The sequence below is a fragment of the Lagenorhynchus albirostris genome, chromosome 5 (genome assembly GCF_949774975.1).
Source record: "Lagenorhynchus albirostris chromosome 5, mLagAlb1.1, whole genome shotgun sequence".
In the NCBI taxonomy this organism is placed as follows: Eukaryota; Metazoa; Chordata; class Mammalia; order Artiodactyla; family Delphinidae; genus Lagenorhynchus; species Lagenorhynchus albirostris.
This window is the reverse complement of record NC_083099.1, coordinates 1457206-1480878: the sequence shown is the minus strand read 5'-3', so window position 1 is coordinate 1480878 and position 23673 is coordinate 1457206. Positions and strand designations below refer to the sequence as shown.

The 23673-nt window shown below is 47.6% G+C and overlaps 1 protein-coding gene across 4 annotated transcripts in view; it reads left to right on the top strand.

Annotated features, from left to right (window-relative positions):
• The first annotated feature begins 605 nt into the window (after window positions 1–605).
• Window positions 606–23673, top strand: part of LRRC3B (leucine rich repeat containing 3B) — a 95857-nt gene continuing 72789 nt past the window's right edge. For 2 of the 4 annotated variants that reach the window (XM_060149098.1, XM_060149100.1), the window contains exon 1: window positions 1799–2294. The gene's annotated coding sequence lies outside the window, so the exon portion shown is untranslated. Of the gene's footprint in view, window positions 640–1798; window positions 2295–4459; window positions 4526–23673 lie in introns of those variants that run through there. The other 2 variants (XM_060149099.1, XM_060149101.1) reach the window with 2 other exon arrangements.

Sequence of the window (23673 nt, the reverse complement as noted above, 5' to 3'; positions counted from 1 at the left end):
ATCTTGTTGCACATCCTTTATTACTTCCTGAGGATGAATTTCTAGAAATAGAGTCATCGGGGCAATGACATACAAACATTTTATGCTTTCAATAGTAAAATTTCCCTTCAGAAAAACTATACCAAATTACACACCTGCCATTTATTGATCTGTGAATTCATTTAAAACAAAACAAAAAAACCCCCGAATAAACAAAACTACAACCTTTCCAATCTCAGTATCATCTTAGAAATAGAAAAGATCTTACGAGTCTTTTTTTTTTTTTTCTAATCTCCTACACATTATGGACCTTTTTCACAGTGCATACCTGGTCTGGGGTATCTGTCCTATAATTCACAGAAAGTGGAGACAGAGAAGAATGATTTAAAATATCCCTAAAGCACAAACAGTCAGCAATGAAATACTGCTCTAACAGTTCAAAAATGCATCCAGAATAGGAGAGACTCATGGGGAAATGAGGAGATCGTGGCGGGATTCCAACATACTTGACACAGGTCACAAAATGATAACGATTTTTCTGGTCCTTCTCCACCTGGAATGGGTTTGCTCTAGGTTTTGGCAGCTGAGTACATACCACTTGCCCTATGCAGTTGGGCAACAGCTCGGTTTTCTTTGCCTTTGGAGATTCCACAAACAGAGGTAGGGTGGTCAGTGGGAGAAGAAGATTGTTTAGAAACAAAAATGAATTAAAGAGTGTTACATTTCTAGGTCATAGGGGCTGTGAGTTTAACTTTTTGTGTCTTCTCTTCCACCCAAACTCTGAAAAATTTCATCGCTGAGTCCCTTTAATTTTAGAGACACTGGGATTTAGCTGTGTTTGAAGGAGAAAGTGACCTTCCGCTGGTTAAGCTTTCCTTGAGTACGTTACCCATTAGATACAAAACATGGCTGGATGTTGCAGTGGAAAAAAAAATAATAATACAGGTCAGTGAAGCAATAGAAATCTATAAAAAAATCTATAAATATGTAAATTCTGCGAATGATTGGCAAATACAACTGTGACAGCAAAGAGGAGGAAAGATTAATTCTACCTGGTGAGGGGATGAGGATAGCGGTGGAAAAGAAGGTTGTATCTGTAGACCGTGGCAAGGCCGGGTCCTATGGACCTTTTTTTTTTTTTTCTTCTTTTGGTGTAGATCTGATAAAGAATTGAAATCATGAAACAGTAACATTATGAATACCAAGAATTTGCTTTAATCGTACACACACTTTCTTCGGGGACATACAGACTCCATTTCGGCTGCACGTTCAAAGTCATCCTGGAAGAGGAAGGAAAAATGGAAATTTCTCACACCTCCTCTGCTTTGGGAAACTGGATTGATTGGGGGTAGGGCTCAGGGTCCAGGACTCAGTCCCAAAACTTTGGGCTTCAGGAGCTGCAAGGGACCATTCCGGGGTCTATCTTGTAGTCTTCGGGGCGGGGGTATCCCACTTTATTCACCCTACCGCAAAATCGCCTAGCGCAATACTTAGCACCCGGTTAAGCAATGGTTTGTCCGAAGGATTTCATGCATCAGCCTTTTTCCCTGTTAGAGGACCATTCCCCTATCAGCACGTTATGCATCCTCTGCCAGCTCGGCTCATCTCCGATCTCCAGAGTTAGAAAAGCAGGGAAAGCATCGGCCCGGAGTACCCTGAGAGTGGAGCTCTGCCGGGGGGCGGGGGGGCCGGGGGAGGGAGGGAGGGCGGCGAAGGCGGCGGGCCGAGCGAACACTCCCACCTCAGCTCCCTCCCCCCGCAGCAATCGCCCAACCCCCGCCCTCTCTCTCCATCCCGGACCACCGCCCGGGAGGCGGGAGAGTGGCGCCCGCGCCGCCGAGGCTGGCTCCGGCGGTCACGTTCGTCCCCTGCAGCTTTTGCAGTCCCCTCCTCCCTCCTCCCCGGCCCGGGTCTGGAGGCGATTCCCCTCTAGCGACTGAGCCGAGCGTTTCTGGGCGAGCGGCGCTTCGCCCCCTCCCGGCTTTGTCTCCTCCTCCGGCGAGGCTCCGGGCCCGGAGCAGGGTCTGCAGCGGCCGCCGCAGCGGCGAGAGCCCAGCGGTGCCTCCCGGCGCGGCCGCCCGGGGCCGCACCCTCTCTCGGCGGAGGCGCCGGAGGACAGCGGCCCAGCCACGCACCGCCCGCGTCCCGCGCACCAACGCCGCAGCCGCCGCGGGAGAACCAGCCCACCCGGCCGGCCGGGTCCGAGGCCGGCAGCCCCGCTGGCAGTCGGGTGGGGACGGCGGCTGCTACGGGTCTGGCAGTGCTCCCCGCGCTGCGAGGATGGAGCAGCCACCCCGGCCGCGGACCGGCGCAAGGTAAGGTGCAGCCGCCTGTTGCTTTTCGCAAAGCGCGGCATCGTCCCCTCGGCCCGGGCGCCTAGGCCATCCCTCCCGGCACCGGTAGAGGACAACTATCACCCCATTTCTGAGCCTTGTCCAACCCCCGCCCCCTCCCGGTTCCCTGGCGCAGATCCTTGGAGAGATTCCCTCCTGGCGAGTTGGGGGCGGGGGTGGGTGGTCTACCCTCTTCGCTCGCGAGCCGCTGGCTGCAGTGCAACAGTCTGCAAACTTTTGTGCCCCCTCCCTGCGTGCTGCTCAGCCAGTGCGGTGCAAGTTGCGTGTCCAGTTCTCGCTTGCGCCCTTCCCCCACTCCTCTCCCCACCCCAACCCCGAACCTCCCCTCGCCCTAGGCATCTGCCTGTTTCTCCGTGCGTTCTTGCCAGTCGACTTTTCGCTCCCTGCAGCTCCCGCTAGAGAGGCGAGGGTTTGGGACCCAGCGGGGCTGATCCTGCCTGTAGGGGTTGAGTGGGAGCGAAGATGGAGAGGTAGTATAGGTGGGACGTGGGGGAAGGCTTCCCCCGCCCCTGGGGCTCCGTCCGGCGCGGCGGGAGTCGGCCCGCTCTTCCATTTGCCACCTCCAGCTCGGGAATGAACCCCCTGGAGTGGCTCGAGGCTGTGCGCCGTGGGAAGGCAAGTGCAGCTGCGGGTGGGTGAAGTAAGTGGTTAGGGGAGGGACAGGGTGCTGGTGAGGCGGGGGGAGGAAGCTGAGGATGGGTACAGATCTGGTTGAGGGTGGACCAAAAGGCTCTGCTAAAGGGGGCGAGGGGCCGGCCCCAGGCCGCCTTCAGACGTGGAGGAAAAGGAATTTGAGCCTTGGGTGGGGGGGCGGGTGCGTACAGACAGATGGCGGAGGGGTTGATACCTGAGAAAAGCAGAGGGGCAGACCCGAGCCCTGGAATGCCGGGCCCCGGAGGCCTTGGGAAGGCAGGCTTCTGGGTGCCTGGGATGGGGCGACCTTTCTCCCCGGGAGAAACAGACCTCCCGATTCTGTGTACGTTGGCATCTTGGGCGGTGACTGAGTGGTCAGATCAGGGACCAGGGGAGCTTTTCCCTGCTCGAAGAGGACCCCCGTGTCCCCTCCTTTCTCCGACACCGGCTTCCACACCCTTCCACTTCCCACGCCCACAGTCCCTGCCCCGCGCCGGGGAGTTAGGGATGTTTCCACGGCCGCAGGGTGGGAAGGGGATTCCGGTACTCCGGCGGCAGGCTTGGGTGGTGGGTTGGGGATAGTCCCAGCGCCTGGCGAGTAGACCTCGGTCCCAACTGGTTGGAGGACAGCGCAGGGGGCGGAGGCTGCAGTGGGAGCCTCTCCCGCCCCTCCCCACCTCGCACCTGGGCGGAGCGAGGGACCCGGGGAGCCCCAGACGCCCGGGAGGCTCGGTAGCGCGGCACGGAAGGGCGTGCGGCGAAACGCAGGGCGCTGGGCTAAGGAGTGTGAGCATCGGGTGAGGGGAGGCCTGGCTCTCAGACCCGGGGCCCCAGGCAGAGGTGCGTCTGCCCAGCTCTCAGCCCCCCAGGTAGATCCTCTGGTTGTTGCAGACGCTTTGGCGGATGCGGAAAGGCGAGGCGCTTTCCTCCTTTGCACCCCAGCAATCTGGAAGGGGGCCTAGACTGCTGTGGCGAGGCAAGGGCAGTTCCTGGGATCCACTGATGCTGGCGGGGAACACCCCGGGCTGTCAAAGGCCTGGAAGCACCTTATTTAACCTTTCTGTCTCTGAGGAGGTGCACGCCCCTCTCAAAGTGGCGCCTTGGGCTGAGAATCCAATTCCCGGCTGGTTCCTCCTGGCTCCATAGGAGGCGAATTTGGAGGTTGCGTAGGTCAGGAGCCCCGTAAATCCCTCTGGTCCTTCCTGTGCAGCTCTCCCACGTGCAGGCTTTGAGGGGCACCACCGGCTCTGCGGTTGCCCTGCGGACATCTTCTGCTCTCCGGACCCGAGCTGGGAGAAAGCAGAGCTCAGCGCAGTCCCCTTTTCTGGGCCCTACGCCCTGGCCAGACCCTTCCGGAAGAGACGTCGACTGGCCAGGGCTCCGGAGGAATCCTGAGTTCGGTCACTCCCATCCGGGCCCCCCCTGCAGCCGCGAGCTCCCCGTCTCCCCACAGCAAGCTCCAGAGTCCCAGGCAGCGGAGCGCAAACTCCACACCCTCCCAGGCCAGGCGTCGAGGGGGATAGAGCGTTGGCCTCCTCCGAATTCCCTGGATAACTGAGGTAGGATCCCAGAATGAAGCCCCTCACTCGGCACCACTGAACTTTGGACACCCGAGGACCTGGTTCTTTCTGGGTGCTTGTCGCCTGGTTTTGTGCTTGGGCCACTTGCTTTGCCTGTAGAAACAGATTGGAACGTGTCCCTTGGCGACTCTTGAAGGAAGACTTAAAATCCACACCAAGGTGGTTTTTTTTTTTCAGATTGCTGAGCTATTCTGGGGAGACAGGTAGTAATAATAACCACCAGCATTCGCATTTACTCTGTACCAGGCTCTAAAGATTTCATTCATGGGCACTAATCCTCACAACAACCCTGGAAGGTAGTTATTACTCCCGTTTTATTGGTGGGGAAACTAAGCCATGGAGAAATTAATTTCTTTGCTCATTGTCACCCAGCCAGTAAGTGGTGGGACTGGGTAGAGAACACTGGTGTGTCCCCTTCTTTGAACCCCATTTGGTACCAAAGAACCTTTGTCCCAGGGAAGCAGGGGTGAGGCCCCCCGTTTTCTACTCAAACCCCAGGCCATGCTGGCAGTGCCATCCTTGCACTGGAGGCCCCTGTAGCTGTGACCCTGGGGAGACGGATGGTGCGTATCCCCCCTCAGAGCCCCACGGGGCGCACCTCCAGAGGATGGGATCCTGGCACCAGAAGCAGATTTAGGGAATTGGCTGCTGGCGCTGGATTTCTTTTCTGAATCTTCTGGAGGACATTCCCTTTGTAAACGTGAGGAGAAATGGAAGGGGGATCCGAATGTGAGCAGGGCTCTGCTCTAGGGACACACGCTGTAGACGCAGTATTCTGCAAATGAGTCCCTTTCTAGTGACTGAATCACAGAACATTAGAGTCGGCTCAGGTATCACCCATCCCAATCCAGAAGCCGGGAGGGGCCTTCTTGATGTGGTCAGGGCCACACGGTGTGTTTCTGGTACCACTAGTACTAGACCCACTGTCTTCTGACCCGTGGTCAAAATAAGCTCTGTTTATGCATGTCTAGATTAGGTTCACTGTGGCTGTTTTCAGCATCTTAGAATTAATTCATGAAAATTTAATTAGGGAAACGCTTGTTTATTTAAAAAGTAGACCCTTTTGCTGATTTCTCATAAATGCCTCCATCTGCATAACCAGAAAAAGCCGCTATCATATAGTGGGTAAGCCACCACAAATGTGTGTCTTTTGCCAAACATTGCAGTATGCTACTGATAAGCCTTCTAATTAAAAAATTAACTAACCATGCAACCCTTTAGATGATTCTAAACAAAATTTAATGGATTCTCAACCATTTTAGCCAAGTCCTTCTGTTAAGTTGAGTGGCTCTTTCCTGCCCCAAACCCAATTATTTGTGAAAATAAGAAAATGTTGGGGCTTCCCTGGTGGCGCAGTGGTTGAGAGTCCGCCTGCCGATGCAGGGGACACGGGTTCGTGCCCCGGTCCGGGAAGATCCAATATGCCGCGGAGCGGCTAGGCCCGTGAGCCATGGCCACTGAGCCTGCGCATCCGGAGCCTGTGCTCCGCAACAGGAGAGGCCACAGCAGTGAGAGGCCCGCGTACCACCAAAAAAAAAAAAAAAAAAAAAAAGAAAATGTTGGACCTCAGAGGGAAAAATCCTTTTGCATGCAATGAGATGATTTGGTGTTATTTCTTCGGGATTTCTGACCATTGCGTTAAACTTTAGGCCGATGTCAATTTGAGGCAAAATCACATCTTTCTAGTGGACATACTTGAGGCTCAGAGAGGGGAAAATAATTCTTTGTCCCTTTCTCACTCCCTGAGTCCCTTTAACAAGGGGACTTTCTCTAGCAGTTTAGGGATTCCATATGCCCCTAGGCATTCTTGTAGGACAGAATTCTGATTTCTAAGAGCATCCTGTGTCTTTTCTCTGTAGCTACAATACTAGGATGTTCTCCCCCTGGAGCTGAACCAACAAAAAGTCAGTAAACAGAGAGGGGAATTGGGAAAGCCTGTTTCTCAGAGTCACATTGTGTGTGTGTGTTTGGGGGGTGGGCGGTAGCTAAGAGTTACAGGTGGAGGGTGGAAATTTGGTGCCTTTTATGTCACCTGAAATAAGATTTCCGTCCCTGATGCTATGCTAAACGAGGACAGAGGCCCTCGGGCAGTGATGAGTAGGTTTGGGGTGAAGGAGGAAGAGGTGAGGATGAGGGGTATGGAAAGGAGGCTTGGCTGATGAAGGGCCTTGGGGTGGCAGAGATGACCCCGGAGAGCCTGCACTGAGAGATGCTGTCCTTCGCCCCTTCCCCTCCTACCCGCCTCCTCAGTCCGCCATCTGTGTTGGGTTGACTGATCTGAATCCCAGCGTCCTCAGTTATCTCAGGGGAAGCGTTCACTTTCTAGAGAATTCATTAGAAACGCATATTGTTTTTATGTAAGGAGGGAAAAATGTGCACAGATGCCTCAGTCCTCAGGGAGAGCCCTGAACCTCAGATCATCCCAGAAGGGTGATCTTCTGAAGGTGGGGATACCGCTTTAGTTGGATTACTGCAGTGTTAGAGAATAAAAGATGTGGCATTGAAATCAGGTGTGACAACGTCCCAGAGAAATGGTTTCTTTTTTGGGAACCTCAGGAAGAAGAATTCTTTTGCACCTGGGCAGACATCCTGGTTTCCAATTCCTAGCTTTTCAGGGGTGTCAGGGAGTGCTGTATCCTTATCCCATGAGTGTGGTCTATACCCCCTCTACTTACTTACTCGTTCCTGTGTGGCCCACATAACACTTCTAATGGGGCAGTTGGTTGGGGGTGTATTTATTTTAATCATATAAACACAAGTTTGTTGACAGAATAACAATTATTATTAAGCAACAGGCTCTGGGAAAAGGTTATTAAAAAAACGAAACCTTTTTATTCAGAACACAATGAATAAATATTTGTATGCAATACACAGTAAGAAGTATTGATAAGAGTTTTGGTTTTGGTGAGATACTTAAAAATAAAAGAGAATCAAGAACCAGAGCATCTGAACTTGACCAATTTTTAATAACAAGAGAAGCCAAATAATAAGGATCTGTGGGATTTGAAGAGGACAGCAGGGGGAAGAAAAGAAAAAGAAAACGTAAGCAAGTAGAACCTGAGAAGCTATTCCCTCATGGATTTTATTTTAAATAAAAACATAATATCTTAATCTATGTTTAGATTTGAATAATCCATAGGATTAATAGCGTTAGTATTTTCTCTTCAGATTGTGGCTTCCATGAGCTTTATTCTACAAGTGACTGGGAGCCATGATGGCAGCCCTTGTACCTGCCATACTAGTATCTACCTACCTGTGCTTTGTAAAAACCTGGTGAATTAATACATCACAACATGACATATGAAATGACCATTTGATATAAGAATGAAGTCTGCAACTGTCTCAAGAGCTGACAGGCCTGGAACATATTTTCCCAAAGTGAATAAGCTAAGAGTAAGGGCTGTATAATTCATTAAAAAAAAAAAAAGAAAAAAAACAAGAATACATATTGAAAAAGAACCACCGGGATAAAAACAAGATTTTTCTCTTTCAGAGGATAAATTAACAGATAAGTTTATAAAATTTTTGGTTTCAATTTCTCCTAAGCTCTCTGAGATGCCTTTTATATTAATACTTGTCCGGTGACAGTTTTTGAAAAAGGATTTAAGACACTTTTTGAAAAAGGATTTATGCCTTTTTAAAAAATTTATTTTATTTATTTATTTTTGGCTGTGCTGGGTCTTTGTTTCTGCGCGCGGGCTTTCTCTAGTTGCGGTGAGCGGGGGCTACTCTTCGTTGCGATGCACGGGCTTCTCATTGCGGTGGCTTCTCCTGTTGCAGAGCACAGGCTCTAGGCACGCGGGCTTCAGTAGTCGTGGCATGTGGGCTCAGTAGTTGTGGCTCGCGGGTTCTAGAGCGCAGGCTCGGTAGTTGTGGAGCACGGGCTTAGTTGCTCTGCATCATGTGGGATCTTCCCGGACCAGGGATGGAACCCGTGTCCCCTGCATTAGCAGGCAGATTCTTAACCACTGCGCCACCAGGGAAGCCGTGTGCCTTTTATTAGAAGTGAAATGGAAAACAAATATAAAAAATAAAATATTGTGAGTCATTCTCAAGCATGGAATAATACAAATTTAGATTGGTTTCCTTCTTTCTTTCTTCTTCTTCCTCTTTTTTTTCTTTTTAGGTCACTGATAGAATTTTCATTCTGCATGTAAATAATCAGTACCTTGCTGGCAGAGACAGCTGGACAAATATTTCCCCTGGTAGCAGCCGGAAGAAGGCACAGGGCACTTGTATATTTGTCCAGAACTAAAGCGCGAAGGTCCTGGCTTCCCCTCTAGTTTTTTAACCTCAGTTCTGGTCTAGGAAAGCAGTCCTTGCATAGGCCTGCATACAGCGGGCTCACCCCGGTAGCAGTGACTAAGCAGTATCCCTTCCTTGGCTACACTGGGAATTTAGGCTCTGAGAAGGATCCTGGTCCAGCTTGCTGACCTTCCCTAGACATCTGGTCATGAGCAATTACCAAGCAGGAATGTTTCCCATCCTTTCTACAGATGATATTTAAGCTTGGGTTGGCAAAGTCGCGTCATTTCCTGCCGTGGAGTGTTTTGTAGTCATTTATTTGGGTGGTCGGTCTGTATTTTAGTTGCTTCTCAAAAACACTTCCTACCAACAAAATTAATACCCTTCCCCAACGAAAGGTATAATGTAGACTCTTGGTGCTCAAAGCATCTGCTACAAAACTCATGAGAGAGGGATGGCTGAGAGCCAGCCGGGTCAGGAGGCCCAGGAGAGAGGCCACAGAGAAGCAGTGGGGGGGGGGGGGTGGGTGGGTAGGAGAGAAAGGGGGTAGGAGGGGCAAACATCAGGGGAAATGGGCCACCCAAAGGAGGGGGGCCCAGCGGTTAATACAGGAAGACTGAGAGATACTTGCTAAAAGCCAAATCCAAAGGATAAGGAAAAAAGGCATAAAAATAAGAGAAGATGAAGAAAGCTAATGGGTGTGATAAAGGCCTGAAGAAGAGGTGTACAAGTTATTAATAATGCACCTAAATAATTCCTTAAGGTCTAGACCAACCCAAAGGCAAGCTGAGACCTCAGCCAGAGGGCAGGCTGTCTTTCCCACACTCCCTGTCCTTGGTAAATGTGGCTTCTCTATCACCAGGCCCAGGGCTCTTAATCTTATTTATGCCATGGCGCCCTTTGGCAGTCTGACACATTTAGGGAGCCTAGAATGATGTGTTTAGATATATAAATGGCAGTACATAAGATTATAACACGAGCCGTGTAAACCATTGTGACCTACTAGTGTACGCACAACAAGATCTGACGGTGGACCCGTGGGATGAGTATAATGCTGCTGTGGGTGACTGCAGACCTGCACCGTGATAGGAGAACATCCCACCTGTATGTTTGGGTGGCAACCTCACCGGTCCCGGTACTGTGCTCAAGGCTTGTGGCCTGCATTTATAATAGAGTGAAACGCTAAATTGTAGTTTAACATTAGTAAGCAAATTCATGACTTTCGTCCCATTCGGGTTCCTGGATTGCTTGAATCCACTTGATAGATGCCTGGAGGTCTGCGACTGGGGTGACCATATCATTCATGACCGGGATACTTTTGAGAGTAAAAGGGAGTATAGTTGTTCCTCGAAGAAGTGGGTGTGAATTGGGACGGGCCTGGGCAAATTGTAGCACAGGGGCCCTCAGCTGTGGAGACCTCCTTGGGGTCTGTCTTCCCAGATGAGTTTTCACTTCTCTGGCCCAAGGAATTGGCATTATCCGCCCTATTCCTAGGGGTCACCCTTGTAGATTCTGATGGGCATTGGGAAGTGGAGAACAGCTCTAGGTGAAAGAAGCCACGTGTCAGGGCCACAGCCGGGCGATGGGATGCCTTTGTGAGAACTGGAAAATGGGCTTCCTTGGAGCAGCTGTGGCTTCTGGCTCCTGGCTGGGTGAACACTGGCCTGCATTTCATTTCCCACTGGCTGTCTTGGCCGCATGTCCTGAAGCCTCGGCCAATTTCTCCTGAAGTGAGGTTGAATTATTAGACTACAGTGCATTTCAGCCCACAGTTTCAACTTCTCCCAACAGTTTTTTTTTTTCAAAGCAGAGCTGCCACAATGGCTTTTCAAGGTTCACTTCCTGTCCCTACCCACTTCTTACTCATCAGGAAGTGGCGTCAGTGTGGGCAGGTGGATGGAGACCCATGGGAAGAGGCCAGGATCTGGAGAATTCTTAAACTGGATCATAAGGCCTCGAGTGACGGAGACGGACCGAGGTCACGGAGTGGTCCCTAAGCACGTGGTTCATGTTGTCCTGTGCTGGGGGAAGATGACAGCAGGTCCCTGAGCCTGGGGATCGCCGTGCGTCTGTCTGTACCGACTGGTGAAGTGGAACCTGCTTAGTAGAAAAGAAGTCTCTTCTAAGAAAGCCTTTGACTCTGCAGGGGGGATGCAGCATCTCAGGAACCTTGTCTTTATGTGCATGTAGAGCATTTGGTCAGGAGCCGGGCAACCAGCTTTGGCCCTAACCAGCTTGGTGGTGATGGGCTGGTTAGGATGACTGCTCTCTGCTCCCTTTCCTCAGACAGAGGACGCTTGCAAGCTAGATGGTTTCTAAAGCCCCTTCCAGTGCGGTGGTCTGCGAGGACATTTTTTAATTTATACTCCATTCGCTGGCCTTCCTCTTTAAGCGGGTCCAGGCTCACTTTCTTGCTTAGAGCTTCCAGACCTTACGTACCACAGATCCAACAATGACAGATGGAGACACTCCGCCATCCTTAGGGTCTGTGACTAGAGTGAGGGGATGGGGGTGGGAAGAGTAGCTGGGAGGCAAAGGGATAGAGTAGGAAAGCAGTGGACCAACTGATAACTTTGCAACAATAATAATCGCTCAGGAGAGATGGAGGGAAGATGAGTTCCTAAAATTTTGACTGTGTGTTCATCTGTGTCTAACTCTTTATAACCATGTAATCATGTCAGTCCCTGCTAAACACTTTTCAGTTCCTCCTGGTCGTCTCCAGGAGGATTACATCCTTACGATGGTTTAATAGGTCCTTCGTCACCCGGTCCTGCCTGTCTCTCCATCTGTCATTTTCCTGGGCACACCTACGCCCTGGTGTGTTCGAGCTGGTGTGTTAGTACTAGTTAGCAGTGACAAGGCTTCTCACTTCTTCTCTGAAACTCTGCCCTTGGTGATGCCACACGGCAGCCTGAAATAGGCTACGGCAGGGGCACCTACACCACAGAAACTGACAGGCATTATAAAGCAGTGCTGTTTTCCCAGAGAGTCCCTTGTTAAAACTTGACTAGCACACACCACTGCCCCTGCCTCGCCCAAAGACTTGCACTTCCTGCCACAAAAGCTTCTCTTTCCCCTCTCTCCATCTGCTCTTCCGGACTGCTGACAGCTCATCTGTCTTTCTTTCCTTCTCTCTTGCTTTCCCTTCTTCTTCCCCCCCCCCCTCCTTCTAAGCGTCCATCCACCTCTCATACAGAGGCTGCCAGACTCTGTTCTCATCCCTCTTCTGCCACTTCACAGTCGAGTTGAGTGAATCTGGCAGAATTTCCTAACTTTTAATGTGCCTCAGTTTCCTCTACGTAAAATGGGTATAATCATTGGTCATTGTGAGGCTTAAATGAGTTAATACGTATAAGGTACTGTGAATAGTACGTGATAAGTACCATTTGAAAGTCTCTCAAGCATTATGGATCGCTTGCTACGTACCCGGCACTGAATATTGCACATAGGAAGAGAGGTTTAACAAAACAAGCACAAGACAAGGTTTAAGAGCCTTGAGCAAAGCCTTCTTCCAGGCATATCAGAATGGACTTCATGGAGTCAGCGGCATTGAAACTGAATCCTGAAAGACTGATGGCAAAAACCCACCAAACTGGCAAGACAGACAGAGGCATCTCAGGAGGAGCAGAGTCACATGAGCACCTGCACACAAGAGGGGACAGCATGGTCTGTTAAGTCTCTGTGTAGCTGAGCGTGAGGGCATGGAGGGAGAGGGGCTCTGATCGTATCTGGGTTATGGTAACATCCACCGGGGAGTCAGCTGCGGTCTCCTCTTATTTCTGCCTTTCTGTTGCCTGCAGCAGTGCGGGTCTGAGCTTCGGATTTGCCCAAAAAATGTCAGACGTCCAGATTTCTATGCGAAAGCTCGTAATGGTAATGGTTAATGGTAGAACGCATTCAATCAAAAAATAAACAAAATTAACAAAACAAAGCCTACCCAGAGGCTATATCCAGTCTCCTCTGGGAGAATGGGACTCTAGGTCCTCAGGCTGTGCCACGATAAGGTCTGCAGTTGAATACCTGAACTTCGAATGTGGTTCTGCGAATGTGGTTCTGCTCGGCGCTGTGTGGCCCACAGGTGAGAGTGCCTCAAGGTCTCAGAGCCCTGGTTTTCTGCCAAACGGCCTCGCCGCCATTGCAAAGAACCTGACACGCGTTAGAATTTTTCCCAGAACCCACGGACTGTGGCAGAGATGTCCACTCAGTAGAGCCCAAGCCTGATCTCAGTCACCCAAAGATACCCGGATAGCCTTACCTGCCTTTTTAATTTTAACAATAGATGGGGGAAGAGAAATGTAGGAGTATTTTTTTTCCCCTTCATTCTGTTAAAAACATCACAAGGAACTTGACATTCCATTTTGGAAGGCTGGCTGTCACAGATCCAGCTGAGAGCGATTGATTGCTTCTGCTTGGATCTAAGATCCTGGGGAAAAGGTGCACTCAGCTTCTATGCGGTGTGTGTTGATTGTTCCTTCGAGGTGGGGGAGATTCTCTGAGCAGCAGTCAGCCGCGCTAGGTGTTAGTCGGGGTCCTGTCAAGATCTGCCCTTACGTTTGTGAAATTTCCTGTCTTTTTTTTTTTTTTTAATTTTATTTATTTATTTATGGCTGTGTTGGGTCTTCGTTTCTGTGCGAGGGCTTTCTCTAGTTGTGGCAAGCGGGGGCCACTCTTTATCGCGGTGCGTGGGCCTCTCACTGTCGCGGGCCTCTCTTGTTGCGGAGCACAGGCTCCAGACGTGCAGGCTCAGTAGTTGTGGCGCATGGGCTTAGTTGTAGTTGTGGCGCACAGGCTTAGCTGCTCCGTGGCATGTGGGATCTTCCCGGACCAGGGCTCGAACCCGTGTTCCCTGCATTGGCAGGCAGATTCTTAACCACTGCGCCACCAGGGAAGCCCGAAATCTCCCCTCTTTTGAGTACTTTCCATTCCAGGCTGGCTTTGATCGAGCAGGTTTTAAGAAAAATGATCAAACTTTAGAAGAGTGGAATTATTTCTAGTTGAGGGAGCTTGGTGGATGCCGGCTTCCGCGAAGTAGAGAGGTGGCTGGGCCACCAGCCTGCTTCATCAGGCCTGATGAAAAGCACTCTGTAATTGCAGCTTCGTGATATAATACATTGAATCCTGGTGGTATTCTGATTTTGTGTTATCCGTATTGGTTTCCTTGTATTGTCTGATTGCACTTGATCACGAGAAGCTTTGGAGTTGCAAGCAGGCCTTGGAGTAAGGACACCTGACTTACAAAAGCACATCAGAGGGCTTCCAAGCCCTAAGCCCCCCCTGGGCCCTCAGGACTGAGGGGTCTGTTGCTGCTGTAGCTCTCACCCGCTGTTGGTGTCTGGGGTCCTGTCCCATACCAACCACTTCAGGAACCAAACCCCAGAGAAACCAAGGTCCTACTCTTCTGAGGTGGATTTGAAACACTTAAGTTTATTGAGTTAACATTATGGGTCAAATAGCACATTTGCTGTGACGGAGGTGTTGGAGGCCTAACCCCTAATGTGATGGTGTTTAGAGATGGGGCCTTTGGGAGGTGATTAGGTTTGGGTGAGGTCAGGAGGGTAGGGCCAGACACCACCGGAGAGCTTCCTTCCTGTTTTCCAGTTACACACACCCAGGAAAGGCCACCTCAGGATACAGCAAGAGCATGGCCTTCTGTAACCCAAGGAGAGGGCCCTCATCAGACCCTGACCATGCTGTCACCTTGATCTTGGACTCCAGTCACTAGAACTGAGAGAAATAAATTCCTGCTGCACCCGGTCTATGGAATTTATAACAAAATTAACAGGCAGCCTGAGATGACTAATATAGGAGGTTACTATAATTTAGCCTGGCACCTAGCCACCTTGTGAAACATATCTGGGCAAAGATGTGCCTTTTTTATACCGTGGTATCTGATGCTTACCACCAGCCTGGCACTTAGTAGGCACTCAGTAACTTCCTGTTGAATGAAAGAATGAGTGAACACTAATGAATGGAGGGGGAAACGTCCAATTTATAAACAAACATTGAGAAAACGGTTAATTTGAGTGTTGGAAATTTCCTGCAACTGTGGTTTGGAGATGAAGGAAACATAAATTCTTTTAGAGAAGAAGCTGTTAACACCTTGAACTTTTTACTAGTTCACCCCACATAGGGTCTCCTGGAGCAGTTCTCCGTAAAGAGACGCTGAGTTGAGCTGCTGGCCTACCAAAAAAAATAATTAACTTAATTTTAGTAAAATAACAAAGAAAAGTCATTTCTTTATAAATGAATCATAGAACCTCAACATTGGAAAGGACTCGTGAGGTCCTTTTTCATTTTAAATACCCAGTGGGCAGGTTGCCATAGAAGGAAGTGATTTTTTTTCTGACAAAATCGTGGCTTTCGGGGTCTTTCTTTTTCCTCTGAGAGATCCTTCAGACACGAGGAGGACTTGCTCCATGGCTTTTGCAATTTGAGAATGGAGATACTGTTTCCTCAAGATGCTATTCATCTTTATTCATATCTGGGTGCAGAGGAGTTAAGAATGTGTGGGTGTGGGATTTGAAGAGTGACGTGCTTAGGTAACAGTTGGCGTGCTAGTTGTATAATGAAGAATAAGTATTGACAGTGTTAAATTGTGGCTGAATCTTGGTTTTGGTGTTTAAAAAAAAACAAACAGAATAAAATTTCTAAAAGCGACAGCGTTGTTTCTATGCCAGGGGTGTTTTCTAAATGTTGGGACAACAGTGCTGAGAAATGTGGACCTCCCATACGTGTCACTTTCTTCTGCCCAGCCTGGTTTTACTACTACCCGCATAACTTTCTTTTTAATTGGCAAGGGTTGTACTGTTTCTAAATACACATTTGTGTTGTACTCGATGGATGGAGGGAAATAGCTTTGGAAATAGGTAGAATCTTAATTCGCTTTTCATATTGAAGGTGGAAGAGCCAACTGGTTTCTCAGGAAAATTAATGGCATTTTATTGAGTTACTAGGTAGTTACTGTTTGCCTCCCAAGCTCCAAAAACTCTGTCGTCATCAGCTTCCAGGGCTTTCTCAGGTGAAGCTGTGCACCATTACTTCTTTAAGAAGCAATGTTCCTTTCTCCACCTTTTCTGTGTGCCGACAAGAATAGAGACAGAAATACAGAGAGACTCACTTGTGGGTGGAGTAGGCAGTGTGAGTGTTACCTGACGGGCGCTAGGTAACGTTGTGGATTCTACTGGATACAGGTGCCTCTAGTTAAAAAACACATGGATATTCAGAGTCCTGGATTAATAATGTAATGCTTAGGTCAGGGGGTTTTAACCATTTATCCTGCTAAGTATCCTTTTGGCAGCCTAGTGAAACCTATGTATCTCTTCTTATTTTGAAAAAATTTTATTTAAACAAATTAATATGTGTTTACATAAAAGGTAAAATATTAAAATTAATATTTTTAATTTGTTTAAATAAAATGTAAAAAACATTTTTAAATGTAAAAAGTATGTAGGATTACAAAGAACAAAAAAAATCCACAAACACACTGATTTTCACAGAGCTTACAAATGTATGCATGACCTATATCACTGCCCAATCTATCAACAATATCTTAAAAATTACTTTATTTATTTATTTTTTTAACATCTTTATTGGAGTATAATTGCTTTACAATGGTATGTTAGCTTCAGCTTCACAACAAAATGAATCAGTTATATACATACATATATTCCCATATCTCTTCCCGCTTGCGTCTCCCTCCCTCCCACCCTCCCTATCCCACCCCTCCAGGCGGTCACAAAGCACCGAGCTGATCTCCCTGTGCTATGCGGCTGCTTCCCACTAGCTATTTACCTTACGTTTGGTAGTGTATATATGTCCATGCCTCTTTATCGCTTTGTCACCGTTTACCCTTCCCCCTCCCCATAAAATTACTTTAAATAACACACTTTAATAGTTAGCTTAACCATCAGATGTGTCTGAACTTGCCTGTTATAGACTTGCAGCCCACATGCCTCTCATATTTCAAAAGACAGTGTTAACTTACGAAGAATTAAAAATTCTCATTTGAACGGTCCAGTTGTGCGAAACTCTAACAAATAATTTAAATGGCTGATTTCTTCCCACGTATTCATGAAGGACAAGCATGTGTAGATACGTAAGACTATACAGCGTCCTAGTTGTCTGGTCGCTAGGTGGAGAATGCACCTTCCCTGTTTTGTAGCTGAACGATGACCAGATTAGAAATTGACTAAGAGTTGCCTCTGTATAGTATGAGGGGCTATAGTCAGGAAGAATTAACTACCATAAAGTTATGATGCACATAAACGATATTTCAGGATTTCTGGAACAACTGTGTGGTCGTGTGGAAAAAAGCTGTGTGATTTTTTTACTGCTCATGTCACAGGTACCGATACTACTAATGTACTTTGTTGCTTGCCTTGAAATTGGAAGGAAAGCTAAATTCCAGTTGGAGATCAGTGGAGAAAAAAAATCAGAAAAGACCTTCCACGGTTGTGGATCCCTTGTATTCTAGCTATGGCCACAATATAGGGAGGGGTAGGGCATGGACCCTGAGTTAAAAACCTCTGTCTCAAGGTGTGAGTAAACACCTGTAACAGACAAAGCAGTTTTCAGATGGATGAAACCCATTAGAAGGGATTATAAAAGAGTGTCATTTTCTGTTTGGTAGTTTATTTAACAAACATGGCTAAGGAGTGCGGCTGGCCTCATAACTGGTCCCTTCAGAGAGACACGCCATTGATTTGATCTAAAATAGTGTTGGGTCTTCTTTGAGAGCGGGGAGTATAATATTTTGAATATTTTCATCAGTGTTAATTCTTAAACCGTTTTGGGGTGGTTTGAAATAAGCCAAAGTTGTTTGAAGTAAGGCTGTTGAATGCAGAGGGTGGTCAAGGTGTGTAGACACCAGACTGGGACTTGAAAATCCCAAGGCTTCTTTTCAGAGGGGACTCGCCAGCTACCCTGAAGGCTGCTTCATCACGGGTGGAGGTGGGGTAGGGATGAGATCCAGAAAAGACTGTGTTTCTAAAATGCTAGCATTTTTGGAGTCAGCCTTTGGTCCTCTGGGGTGACAACTTTATACACGCACTTCGCTCTATAGAGTAACGTTCCAAGACGGTTTCAAAATACTTAGTGACACTATTCAGTGTCACAGTTTACACAGTCTTGACTAGAACTGCACTGTCCAGCAGAAGCATAATGCTAGCTACCTATGCAATTTCAGCTTTCCAGTAGTACACTACACGTAAAAAGAAAAAGGTGAAATTAGTTTGAATAATATATTTTACTTAACCCAGTATCTCCAAAAGTATCATTTAAACTTAAATCCAAATTAAAACTCATTAAATGTTTTCCACACCGAGTCTTTGAAATCTCGTGTGTATTTTATACCCACAGCACATTGCACTTTGGACACTGAATTTTCATCAGAAACACTTGACCTATATTTAGATTTCATAAAGGTACTGTTGAAAAATCAGATTTACGTATCCAAGTTGTAGCAGATATACTTAAATGTTTTCCAATACCTGAATGAGTATTTGTTTTTAAACTTTAAATAAATCACAATTAAAATTCAACCTTTAGCTTCTCAGTCTTGGAGGCCCCATTTCCAGGGCTGAGTGGCCACACGTGACTGCTGGTTATCGTACTGGATGGTGCAGGTCAAGACTGTATACAGTCAAGTGGGACCCACTGTATAGCACAGGGAACTCTACTCAGGACTCTGTAATGGCCTATATGGGAAAAGAATCTAAAAAAAGTGGATCTAGGTACATGTATAACTGAGTCACTTTGCTGTGCACTGGAAACTAATACAACATTGTAAATTAACTATACTCCAATAAAAATTAAAAAAAAAAACAACTGTGTGGGACACCACTGGAGAGAAATCCACAGGCACCAAGCAGACAGTCAAAACTCATTGGCAAAATTATGGAGAGAGGCTTGTCTTTGCAGTTGTCTGTCCTTTCTGTGAATCAGTCCTATTAGTCTTTTTGTTAATCCAGTATTTTTCCAGAAGCTCCTGATCTTTTCTTTAGAATCTTTCATATGATCCCCGCCCCCCCCCCGCAAAGGGCCTTTTCTTAGGACTGTTGATCTCCTCCATCCAGGGGCATCCTATGGCTTCTGCCTCCCAGAAGAAAGTTTCAGGGATCAGGGTAGGTGATTAGCTGGAGACAGGAAGCTCATGCCTCTGCCCCAGGTTCTCAAGACTGAGAGTACAGTTTTCTGACTCTGAGCCCCACTGGATGTCCAGTACCTCTGAATCTGATTCTGAAAAATTGGAGTGGAACCCAGGAAACTGCATTTTTATCAAGTCTTCCGTGCTCTCCCTACCTTCCCCCACCAAGTGACTCAGAACAGCTTAGTTTAAGAACTGCTGACCTAAGCATCCCTCCTCCCACGATTCTTTTTGCTAGTGGTTCATAAGTTGTGTTCTGAGGACCCTCTTCATCAGAGGGCCCTGTGTCTCCTTAAACTGAAGAGTTGTAGGCCCTGCCCCAAACCAGCTAAATCAGAATATCTGAAGGTGTGACACTAGGAATTGACATTTTTAACAAGCTCCCCAAGTAATTCTTATGCCTACTAAAGATTAAAGACTTTAAACCTTATGCATTGTGACCACCTAGAGGGGTGGGATAGGGAGGGTGGGAGGGAGACACAAGAGGGAGGGGATATGGGGATATATGTATACACACAGCTGATTCACTTTGTTATACAGCAGCAACTAACACAACAGTGTAAAGCAATTATACTCCAATAAAGATGTAAACAAACAAACAAACCTTATGCAGACCTTCCCACTTAGAAATTTGGAATTCTTCAGTTCCATCCTTTCTCATTCACCCTTCCCCCGTGTCTGACCTTTAGAAACCCACTTGCCATATTTATTCTACCTCCCCTGTGTTAGGGTTATTTAACGAATATGCATTTGTTCCAGGGACTGGGGAAAGAGAAATAAAGATCGTGAGATCCTGTCTCTGACTGCAGAGAGCTTGTAGACATAGGAGGGAGAGGCAGATTTATGGAAAACTGAGGTCATAAAGCACTACAGGTGGAGCGCCACATATATGTGCTGGGCACCTTGAGGACACGAAGAAGACAAGAGTCATATAGGCACCTGGGTCGGGAGTTGATGAGAATCGCTTCAAAAGGGCTTCAGAGACCTGCTACCAACCAGGGTTCTGGGCCTCCTTAATCAGTAGAAATTGATCAGAGGCCAGACAAGAAATCCAGGCAAGGCTTTATCGGGGCTGCGGTGGCTGCCAGAGGGAGTAAAAACAAGCAACAAGTTCCCTTGCTCTCTTACCCGGGATGGGGGTGGGGGCGGTGAGCTTGTTCCTTACATGGGGGTGAGGGTAGGGGTGTGGCCAGGGGTGGGGCCGGAGGTGTGGCTTAGGTGGTCTGCCCGTCCCTTTGGTGGTGTCGCGTGCAGGGGGCATGCGCAGTGTCCTGCATTTGCTCCTGGCTCTTCAGAAGTGGCGGTTGGCTTTTTGGGTTTTTTTTTTTTTTCGGTCTTTTTGTATCTTGTTGTCCATAATATGCCCCAACTGCACATGCCGCAGAGCTGTCCAGTCTGATGCTGTAGCTTCACTTCCGCTGCCATGGTTCACACAGATTTCTGCTGTGGTTGACCTTCCCTTGAAACCCACAGGCAAGGGAACTCTGGAGAACAAGGCCAAATGAAGCAAAATCAACCCAATACAAAACCACTGCAGCTCCTTGGGACACCTGTGCTGGGGTTGGCTGCGTGCAGGAGGGAGTGAGGTGATGGGTGGGATGTCCAGCCTCGAGGGCCCTGCTGAATCCATAAGGACTTTACCTGTGGATAGCAATGGCTTATACATTGGAGGTGTGACCTGATAAATGAATTTTCTTTACGAGAATAACTCAGACAGTGGTTCTCAAATTTCTGGCATTAGACACATTTTAGAGTCCCAACCATGATGGAGGATCCCAAAGAGTTTTTGTTTACATGGGTTATATTATCCATATTTACCAAATATGCTAAATTAGAAGTTAATACTGAGAACTTAAAAAAAAAGTTTACTAATTTATTAAAAATAACAATAGTAAGCACATTTTGTGTTAACATAAAAGCAATTTTTTGTGAAAAATAATTTATTTTCCGAAACAAAAATTCAGTGAGGAGAGTGGCATCATGTTACGTTTCTGCACGTCACATTAATACCTGATTCCCACACCTGCTTCTGTGTTCATTCTGTTGTGATAGCCCATGGCAGAAAGCCTTGGGAAAACCCCAGTCCACTTGTGATAGGTGAAGAGTAGAAAAGGCAAGTCATGTCTTTAGTGTCGTGTCTGTGGTATTATGGAAATAGTCTATATCATAACTGGAGTCAAGTCATGTCTACAGAATTATGGAAAGAGTCTTATATCCTCACCGATCCCTGGGAAGGGCCTCAGGAACCCCCCAGGAGTCCCTGGACCATGTTTTGAGAGCGTTGGTGAGGAGGGTGTCTTGGTGAGCAGGCAGTGTGACCAGGATACGGGGAGGAGACCTCATAACAGTGTTGGGGGAGGTGAGGGAGGGCCTGCATCAAGGTGTATCAGCGGGGATGAGAAGGGAGGGTGAGCGAGAGATGCTAAGGAGACAGATGCCACAGAACCAACCAAGTGGATGTGGGGATGAAAGAGGGGAGAGGCCCTGAGGATGTCCTGGGTCAGTGGAGATCCACCAGCTGCTGGTATCCAGCCCTGAGCTGGCCAGGCCTCTGCTCCTCAGGATCACAGCTTAAGGGGAAGGGAGGTGTCGGGTCCAGCCCTAGAGTAATTGTCTGCAGGTCTAAAGCTGCCTTCTATGGTATGATAATACCTTGGTAGGAATGTATCTTTTAGGATGGGCAGAGTTCCTGAAAGCCTTCCAGGCTGCGTGGTTCATGTATGCAGGGATACAGGGAGAGAAGGCTGTTTGGTGAGTAGCAAAGATGACAAGGGTTGAGGTTTGGGGAACGCCCTTCTTTTTGGGACTGGACGCATTTGTGGTGAAAGAGCGTTCACAAGGCACTCAGGAAGTCAGAATGTGGTTTGACACAATGTAAGTGTGTGTGCGCATGTGTATGTGTGTTCTATATATATGTGTATAAATACGGTTTTATATATGTATATGGTGTGTATGGTTTTATATATAAATAGCTATAAAGGCTCAGGGAGCTGCGTGGGGCAATTCTGGGGGATGGAATGAACTGGCCTGGGCATCTGAAGCTGTGGATGAAGGTCCTGGTTTACCACCGACTCCCAGTGTGACCCTGGACAACCCACTAGGCATCTCAGGGTCTCGAGCTCCTTGTCTGGGAAACGTAGAGGGTGTGCAACGTAGGAATCGTGTGATCCAATCCAGGTATTTTACAGGCCACAAAGAGTGATCTTCTGGAGGACACAGCGATTCCATCAGCGTCAGCATTTGCTCAAGTAATGTTTTCCTGGCCCCGTTTTCAATCTCACCTGCTGAGGGGTTGGGAAATGAACAGAGAAGCAATCCATTTGGTGTCAAGGGACAGCAGCTGTGTCTCTCAGGAGCTGCAGGTCTTGTCATTGGTTTGAATGTGGTCCCCGGCTTGGCCTGGCAACCTGGCTCCCTCTTGTTTCCTTAGTCCTTGAGAAAGCCTTTTGTGCTAATTCTGTCCACACGCATGTGCACACAGAGCAGTTTGACCCTACTCTGCTCAGTGATTCCCCAAGTGTGCAATGGGAGGTGGTTTTAGATGTGCACAGATGGTATTTATGTATACTTTGATAGTATAGAAAAATACAGGAAGCATAGCAAAACCATTTATATTGGTATTATTTCATAGGCTAAGAAAGAGTTTAAATAAGTAAATTGAATTTTAAAAAGATTGCATAAATGCTAATGCAGGAAAAACTCGGATGTAACAAAATTCTTTTTTTTTAAATTAATTTATTTTTGGCTGCGTTGAGTCTTCGTTGCTGCATGCGGGCTTTCTCTAGTTGCGGCGAGCAGGGGCTGCTCTTCGTTGCGGTGTGTGGGCTTCTCATTGCGGTGGCTTCTCTTGTTGCGGAGCACGGGCTCTAGGCGCCCAGGCTTCAGTAGTTGTGGCACGCGGGCTCAGTAGTTGTGGCTCACGGGCTCTAGAGTGCAGGCTCAGTAGTTGTGGCGCATGGGCTTAGTTGCTCCACAGCATGTGGGATCTTCCCGGACCAGGGCTCGAACCTGTGACCCCTGCATTGACAGGCGGATTCTTAACCACTGTGCCACCAGGGAAACCCTGTAGCAAAATTCTTGAAGGTAGGATGTGAGTGACTAACATGTGAGTAACATTAACTTAATCATATTAATGAGGCTTTCAACAAATTCAGAAAAGGAGACGGTCTTATCACGTGATCCCTGATCCTGATACCTGTGTCAGAAGTGTTTTTATTTTTCATGGGTTTGGTATGTCAGCCTAAAAATTCCTTCTGGGAACCTGAGCTTTTTATATCTACTTTATATTGGTCATGTTGAGTACTTAAAATGTTAGATTTTAACCCAGATTTAACTAAGGGAAAGAATCAGGCAAATTAAAATGAAGGGAAATTCTGTAAAACGACTGACCCTGTACTGTACAAAAATGGCAATGTCAGAAACACCACCCCTCTCCAAAACAAACAAAAAGAAAGCCATGGCTTGGGGACCATTCTAGACTAAAGGAAACTAGAAGTTTGACAACTAAATATAATGCGTGATCCTTGATTGGACCCTGGATCAAAAAATAAGAAGTTATAAAGGACATGTTGGGACACTTAGGGAAATTTGAAAATCAACTGCTTATTAGACAAGAATAGAGTTATCGATTTTAAATTTCCCAAGTGTGATAATCGTTATATAGGGGACTATTCTTGGTTTTAGGGGACTCATGGTGAAGTACTGAGGGATGAAGTACATTAATGTCTACAACTAACTC